The sequence below is a fragment of the Mustela nivalis genome (assembly GCF_964662115.1).
Source record: "Mustela nivalis genome assembly, chromosome: 3".
Taxonomy (NCBI): domain Eukaryota; kingdom Metazoa; phylum Chordata; class Mammalia; order Carnivora; family Mustelidae; genus Mustela; species Mustela nivalis.
In genome coordinates, this window is record NC_139022.1 from 49290933 (window position 1) to 49299776 (window position 8844).

The 8844-nt window shown below is 40.6% G+C and overlaps 1 long non-coding RNA gene across 1 annotated transcript; it reads left to right on the forward strand.

The window, feature by feature from the left end:
• The first annotated feature begins 1122 nt into the window (after positions 1 to 1122).
• On the forward strand, positions 1123 to 8615 carry LOC309861155. The gene is made up of 4 exons (XR_014309789.1): positions 1123 to 1484; positions 1602 to 1780; positions 6880 to 6967; positions 8326 to 8615. It is a non-coding gene; the product is annotated as an uncharacterized lncRNA (long non-coding RNA).
• Positions 8616 to 8844: the final 229 nt, after the last annotated feature.

Here is an 8844-nt window from a genome sequence, read left to right on the forward strand (position 1 = left end):
AACGATATAATGTTCACTGGGGAAAAAATAAGTAGCATAAATACTAGACAAATAATTTTTAGGAATATCATTTATTTGCCTTAGGGCCAGAAATGGGTATTTCAAATTAGGGTTGTTTTGTTTGGTTAGTTGTTTTTTGTTTTGTTTTGCTACCATTTAAGTTTTTCCCATTATCTCTGACTCAATTCCAGTATTTACAACTCATTTATTTTGGCTCTTTGTCTCCATCTGAACTTTACAAATCTGACATCTTGTCTTAGAATTTTGGCCCAAGTTTCCTCACTCCTGGTCACACCCTGCTCTCCAGCGTAAATATTGTGCAAGCCCACTGGACGAATGAGTGGCAGGCAAGTGGTTGCCCAGCCTGAATTTCCTTAAAACCCCAATCTGAGGGTTTTGAAGGGGGGAGGGGAGAGGTCGGGGTATCAGGTGGTTGGTATTATAGAGGGAGCACGGATTACATGGAGCACTAGGTGTGGTACAAAAACAATACTGTTATGCTGGAAATAACTTAAAAAAAAAAAAAGAAAAGAAAAGTTAGCCAATGTACATTACAAAGGGAGAAGTGATTACTAGCAGTAGCATTTTTATTATGCAAAAATTTTTATTTTAAAAATCAATAAAATAATTTCAGTACTTGTTAAAAAAAAAAAAGTATATTTTACCAAAAGGTGACGGCTTCCCTATCCAGAACAATGTTGCACTCCTGCCTTCATTAATTTATTCCTTCTGTCTCATCAGATACTTAGCACATACTCTAGCTCAGGTGCTATCTTATGCTCTTGAAATGCTTAAAACAAAACACACAAGGACCCTGGTCCTTAATTTTAGCTCATTTGTTTACATTATTTTGCAAGTCCTTTTGCCTCCGCTCTCTTTTAGAGCAAAGATGAAAGAGAAACTGTTCCTACGCCATCAACCTGCAAAACGGGTTGCCAGGAGTTCCTGTTTCAAAGTGAGGAACGTGCGTGCGTGTGCTTCCGTGTGTGCGCGTGCGTGCATGCGTGCATGCGTGCGCTTGCGCATGTGCACAACGAGGGCGCATGCGGACCGAAGCTCTCAGGTGCTTCGGCACGTCCCTGTATGCTTGCATGGCGGGGAGGAAGTACCCTATGACAGGACGCCAGCATTCTTTTTGATGCCGTTCTCCTTTTAAAGTTTTGGTAACTTCTCAAAACAATGGATATGAAGAGATAAAATAATTAGGGAGGGAAAAAACCTACCTTTTTTCTTGGAAGACATTGCCTCTTTATTGTGGAGGAAATTGTTTGGTACTAGTTGGCCAGAATCAAGGAAACGAAGAGTAGGACTCAGTCTTGCCCTGCTTGTTAACCACCGGTCATGGATCCAAGAGCAGTTCCCCAATGGGCTGAATGCCAGTGTTCTCTCTTGGCAAACTGGACACAGTCTGACCCGATGGGAATGTGGAGGCAGGGGACAGAATGAGTTGCTCATGTCTATTGCTACAAGAACAAGGAGATGAGGTAGGTAAGGTAAAGGGCACTGGGCACTGCACAAGCCAGGACTATAAGGAGTGAGGAAGTAGATGTATGTGTTTCTCTCTCAAACATCTCACTCCCTCTCCTCACTGTTTCATCCAGTAATTCTGTGTGGAGTTCAGCGAGATGTTGGAGATACCATTGCAAATGAGACGAGGTTCTTGACCCCCAACTCCCGGAGATGAGCCATGGAGGAGGAAAGGCTGCACAGCATCTGCCTTTCTGGAGTCAGGGGAGGCTGCATGGAGAAGAGGACAACTGCCATGGATCTTGAAAGAAAGGTGAGTGGTAGGCGGGTGGTGGTGCAGAGAGAGACAAAATTCAGAGACCAAGGGGAAATGAAAAAGGCAGTGGAAAATCAGGGGTGACTAAATGCATGCTAGTTATTACCTTTGGGGATGTGTGGAAGCTTGGCCCTTGAACTTTTTCTGCATTCTATCCTGTGTTTTATTTATAATTAGACAAAACAGGATAAAATGTTAACAACTGTTGATTCTGAGTTTTGTTATACATAGATTTCAGTACTCTTGGTAGTTTCTTTTTTTACTCTATTTATTCTCTTCATTTAATTTTTCAAATAAAATTTACAAGTATCTTACCATCCTTCCATCCATCCATGCGTACATACTGTTACGTACATATATCCTATGTGTCTGGCAAGAATTTCACTTCCTTCTGGAAAGTGACCCCTGGAAGCTACAGTTGTATTTGCTGCCTGAACAAAGTTTGACCTTTCCACAAACCTCCAGGTACCACTTGACCTGATCACACTTACTGGAATGTGGGTCCCTTGCATTGGCTTTTTGAGGGGAGCAGATAGTCTCCAGGTCCTATCTTCTCTTCTCACATGGCTGACGTGAGCTGGAGTAGGAGACCCGTGGAAATGGCACTGACTCATCTCGTGCTTGGCTTAGCCTGGAACTCCTCCAGGAAGTCGTGGGAAGGGCAGCACTTGGCAGAAGAAATCCTCACCTGAATGGTTTGGGGTTTCCCAGAAAGCATGAGGAATACCGGGGTGGAGAGTTTCACTTTCCTTCAGCAATAAACAGAAATAATCTACTTGATTCCAGATGAACTAAATGTCAAAGAGAGACATATTCCCAATTAGCTTATCTCTTTACCCTTTACCAGAGCTCAAAGAAGGAAATTACCCATTCCCCTTCCTGCTGGGAAATGACAATCACTTAACAAATATACCACACCTTGTATTGCCTGAAACCAATTTCAGCCTTAAAAAAATACTAATTTGTAAGAAAAATTATTCTTTTTTTTTTTTTTTGAAACAAAAGTTCTTTTTTTTTGTTTTGTTTTGTTTTTTAAATAGTTCTTATTAGCAAAACCCCGAGACAAATAGCACTGTCTGGAGGCACTTAGGATAAATTTAAGTCATACAGGAAAATACCTGTTTTTTTCTTCATCTTCCAAGTGGCTGGTTTCCTCCTCTTTTGCCAATATGGCAGTTACATTCTTGTGGCTCTGCCTTTGCTTGTGCCCTCCGATGAACTTCCAAATTTGCTACAAAGTCCATTTCAATGTTGGGCAAACAACAGGTGTTCAATAAATATCCAATTCTGTGGTTTTCATAGAGTGGGCCAGTGTTCCCTGAGGGTTCCCGAAATCCTTTCAGAGGAATAGCAAAGTATTATGAAAAAACATTTCATAATAATACTAAAATTATTTGACTCTTTTTGATCTCAGTATTTCAAATGCAGAAAATATCAGTAGATATAATGTGTATAACCAAAACTTGGTGAAGTCCTCAGTAATTTTTAAGAGTGAAGGAGTGCTGACACCAAAAATATTGAGAATTACTGCCCTAATTGATTGGTAAACAAAACACATAACTTCACCAAAAGGTGCTACTATGTAGTATAATGTATGCAATACCCAATGCCCATCTCTGAGAATGCCTCAAAACCTGATGTTCCAAATATGGAATATGAGTTATTACTACTCTCAGATCCTCCCAGAAGGCCAGTGGGGCCAGAGCAACTCTCTGGTTTTGGGATCCTATTCAACTGCAGGTTAGTTGGGATCAGTGATCTGTTGAGTTCATTTAGTGCTAGGTAGATGGCTAACTTTGGGCTAAGACAATGAAATGATAAATCAAGAACATTTAAATTGGTAATATAATGAAATGTATCACTGTGGGTGTTTAGAATCAGTTTCACCTATTTTCAGCAGAAGATTAATTAATTTATTTTTTTAAAGATTCTATTTATTTATTTGACAGAGAGATCACAAGTAGATGGAGAGGCAGGCAGAAAAAGAGAGAGAGAAGGAAGTAGGCTCCCTGCTGAGCAGAGAGCCCGATGCGGGACTCGATTCCAGGACCCTGAGATCATGACCTGAGCCGAAGGTAGCAGCCTAACCCACTGAGCCACCCAGGCGCCCAGAAGATAAATTTATTAAAGAACATTAGGAATCTTTCCAAATTTTTTATGGCTTTTGTGGCTGAGAATAATGTCCATCATCCCAAAGCACTTGTGTGGCCAACACTGGCCCTGGATGCTGGGTGTCCCTGGTGCCTCTGAAGGCGGGGGTTCTTGGCTATCACCTCACTGGAACAGATTACATACAGCACCTCCTCCATAGCAAAGACTGAAAATTCATATTGTCACGAGGGCACATCCAGTTGGGAACAATCTAAGGCTCACACCCATACCCAAGTCACAAAGGAAGCTGAGAGAGAAAGTTTCTCAGTTCTATGTTAGGGTTGCAGCGATTTTAAGTGGAAAATCCTCCAAGCATAGAAAGAGTGTATACAAGGTATTTGGTGTCAATAGTTGGTCTTCCCATAGTTTTCTGCTTGGCTGCTCAACACATACCCTTATTCCACATGTTAAATTCCCAGCAAAAATAACAGTAGCAATAATAATACAATATTTACCTCCATACGCATAAAAGCACACTTACCCTCTTCCCTGAAAGGAGAAACAATATCAGTTAAAAACAATTTCAGGATTAAGTAACAGAAAATCACAGTTAACCATGATTTTAACAAATGGGGGGGGCCTTATCTATTTTATACATCAAGAATTATTCAGTAATACTATAAAGGATGTAGTATTTATTCCCTGCTTTCTTTATTTCATTTTTATGAAATTTTATAAAAATTATGAAATGAAAGAAAGTTCCTCATGTCTTAGTTTGTGGTCTCAAGATGGCTACCAACAACTGTAGACATCAGACCTCATCAAAACTTCCCAAACAGGAAAAGCTGGAGAGAGGCAAAATTATTATTTCATATGAAGCTTTGTTCTTTTAATTGGAAAAACTTCCAACTACCAGCCAAGGACCTGGCTCACATTGCTACCAGTTGGCTAGTCACTGATAAAGAGGAAAGATTAACTTAGACCGGACATGGTTTAGCCCCTAAGGCTGTGGAAAGAAAGCAATGGATACTATCTAAACATGAAACTGGGATGCTGTTAGAAGGAAAGAAATGGCAGGCATTGCTGTTACACTAGCAGCGGACATTGTCTTTTGGTTCATAATACCAAAAAAACCCTCTTCTTAAACTATTGATTATTTTTTAAAAAATTTTATTTATTTGACAAAGAGAGAGAGATCACAATTAGGCAGAGAAAGAAGGGGAAGCAGGCTCCCTGCTGAGCAGAGAGCCTGGATCCAGGATCCTGGGATCATGTCCTGAGCTGAAGGCAGAGGCTTAAGACACCCAGGTGCCCAACTATGTTAAGGAATTAAAATTGTCCAAATAGTCCAATTTTTTTCTGCCTTATGAGTCTGGTTCACCATCTCTGAGTAGCTCTGAGTGATGAACACAACACTTTTTGAATTGGCTCTTAGAAAAGAATCTGGAAAATAGGTTTAAAGCCATAGATAACATTTGTGGCAAAAATCTATGAATGTGACCCTGCTGTCCTACATAAATTTGCCTTCTTTTTTTTAAAGTAGGCTTCATGCCTAGCATGGAGCCCAATGCTAGGCTAGAAGTCATTACTCTGAGATGAAGACCTGAGCTGAGATCAAAAGTCAGATGCTTAACTAACTGAGCCACCCAGCTTCCCCTATAAACTTGCTTTTTTTTTTTTTTTTTTTTTTTTTTTTAAAGATTTTATTTATTTGAGAGAGAGACAGTGAGAGAGAACATGAGCGAGGAGAAGGTCAGAGAGAGAAGCAGACTCCCCCAGAGCTGGGAGCCCGATGCGGGACTCGATCCCAGGACTCCAGGATCATGACCTGAGCCGAAGGCAGTCGTCCAACCAACTGAGCCACCCAGGCGTCCCTAAACTTGCTTTTTTAATAGCCTCTTAAATTGCAGGCTTTCTCCATTTTAAGGGCTGGTACCACATGGTCTCATTGCTCTCGCCTACCGTGTTCTCCTCAGGTCCTCATTCAACTGACTAAGTCATTATGAACATAGTAGTTAATTGGATAATTGGAGCTTTTTAAAGCTTTAAGGTATAATTGCATACATGTAATATCTATATCTATCTATCTATCTATCTATCTATCTGTATATCTTGATGAGTTTGGACACATGCCTTAATACCCATGATAGCATTGCCACAACCATGGCTGGGCAGAGTGCCCTCTGTTGATTCCTGGAGCACCCTGCTTATTCAGAATGAGGAAGTAAAGTCACTCAGATGTAGTCTAGGATGTGTGGGCAAAGTGCTGATGAGTCCTTTTCAATACTTTATCTGTCAGTAGCAACACCCTGTGAAGTTAAGGATTCAAAGAATGTTTCAATCAACAGATGGAAAGCAAAGCAGTAAGCCCTAATATTAAAAGAAATGTGTTAGGGAAGGCTAGAATATTTTCAAGGGTTTTATATTGAATTAAAAACTATCTCAAGTTATCATCTACATGAAAATATCTACATTCAGAAAAAAGAACAGTTACTTTTAAAACTAAAGGCATATGTATAAATTTTACTTTACATTAAGAAGTGACAGAAAAGGAAATGCCATATTTGAAGGAGAGAAGATATGTTACCTCACTTTCTGGGAATAATTAATGTTGCTTTTTTTTTTAAGATTTTATTTATTTACTTATTTATTTATTTGGCAGACAGAGATCACAAGTAAGCAGAGAGGCAGGCAGAGAACAAGGAAGGGAAGCAGGCTCCCTGCCGAACAGAGAGCCCGATGTGGGGCTCGATCCCAGGACCCTGGAACCATGACCTGAACCAAAGGCAGAGGCTTTAACCCACTGAGCCACCCAGGCGCCCCATAATGTTGCATTTTTAAGTGAATCAGGAAGAAATCAAATGTAAATAACAGAGAATGTAGAGTACTTTGTTTTTTCTCATTAAACTTATAGCAACTTAAAAATATATCTCTTCCTTCTCCCTTCTTCAAAAATAATAACCACCAAACTCCTTAAAAACCCGTATTGTTTGGCACCTTTTCAGTGACCAGAAAGTTATTGGCTGTGGAAAACTGAATCACCAGTAAGAATCCTATAAGATGTCTGTACTCCCGACTTTTCTCAAGCCAAAGGTTTGTACTATACAGGAATTAGTGGAATGAGTGGCTTTAAACTATTTCATACCTTATCTCCTTAACTATAATCTCTTTGACCATTTATAAGGTGTATCTAAAGTGATGAAGTGAACGGTTATCAGGAAAACAGGAAGACTATGGAGAAAAAGACAGGAATTTGAGAGGTTCTCCTCTCACTGCTCTGGCTGCATACCCTCACCTCTCGGGTCTGAGTGTATCTGTAATCCCTGGCTCTGTCTTGTCCACATTCCAGTCCCTTGGTTGCCACTGGATTGAGTACTGCCCCATTCTGCCATGCAAGTCCAGAATACAACACAATACTGGGCGTATTCCTTTGCATTCCACAATACAACCACACTCAGCCCATTCCTTTCCTGAATACATGGTAATCTTTAGGCACTTAACACTGCTTACTTGAAATATTCCAATGTGGCTTTCCTATTCCCATGTTCTTGATGCCCTCTCTGTCAATATCCAAGTATAAAGGAGAAAACATTGCTTCTAGATTAAGCCTCACCTGACAGCAGTACTGATGGAAGCTTTGGAATCTTTTCAGCTTTGAAGTGTTGGTTTTAAAAATGCAGTGTTCACCGGAGCTCTTGGAAAATGCCATATCCACAACAAAGCCCTTTTTTATCACCCATGTGGGATTGCATGTCTCTTGGGCACCTCCCTGTGCTGTATGTCTGAGGGGGTTTGTTTGACCCCCATTCTTAGATGGTGTTCTGCTGAAGTAACCTCATGGTTAAGAATCAGTCTGTGTCTGGGGGTCATAGGTTTGAAATAATTTGGCAACTTTTTTGGAAACTTCTTTTTTACACTTCATAATATACGTGTTTGTTTTCATGTAAAATAATGCACAGCTTTTCAGTTGATGTGTGCCAGGACCCACTGGTAATTCAGTAAATGGTCTCCAGGTATGTGTTGAGATCTGGAATGCTCCTAGGCAGGTTGTCGCCAGCTTTAAGTGGACCTGTCACTATACCTGAGTGCATGCACATATATCAGCACTTTCTGTTTGCCACTGTGTGACAGATATTAAAAAACACTTCACAGTTGGTTCCTTGCACATGTCTTATCTCCTGTTGTCTTGCATGTGAGAAGCATGTCCCTGCCATGTCACTTGGGGACAGACAAAGCTGGGCTGTTACTCATTTATAGTATTGATGTGTATGATGGCTTGAATACCTCCTCAGTAGGTATCTGCTCCAGCCAGTTGAATTGAATGAAAAAGAGAGGAAAGTGAATCACCAAATCAAATCAGACCCCTCATTGCAAAGCTGCAAGGATCCTGGTGTTAGTCTCACTCCAGAAGCAATGCCTTCTCCTTCACCTCATTTTCTTCTTTTCTTTAGATGGGCCTCCGTACTCAACTTTGACATCAATATTTATTTAAATGAATATAAGCCCAGAAGAAATTATGAAAGTAAAAGGGAAAAAACATGTTATCCCAAGAAGCAAGGAAGAGAGGCAAGCATACTGTCTAGCATCCCATCCTGCCATAGCTCCCAAGGATCTGGAATTCAGAGCTCTGAGCACAGTGGTGCTACCTGGCTGGTACATGTGCCTCAGGAACTTGGAGCATTGCCACACTGAGGTAGAATTAAATCTCATATCAGTCGTTGGCAGCATTGGCCAATTAGTGCTGGTGCCTCTGAGTGAATGCTATGAGGTCCTAGTCTGGAATATATGCAAACAAGAACCAACCATTGCTTATGGAATGAATCACTGGTCTAGATTAAAGAAGTGCAGCTGGAGGGCTACTGTCTAGAACAGGAAACAAACAAGTAAAGTAATGTTGTCTTCCCACACTAGCTTTGCAGTCTCTCTCTTGCAACCTCTTACCAGTGAAGTCTGACAAGACACTGAAGAGA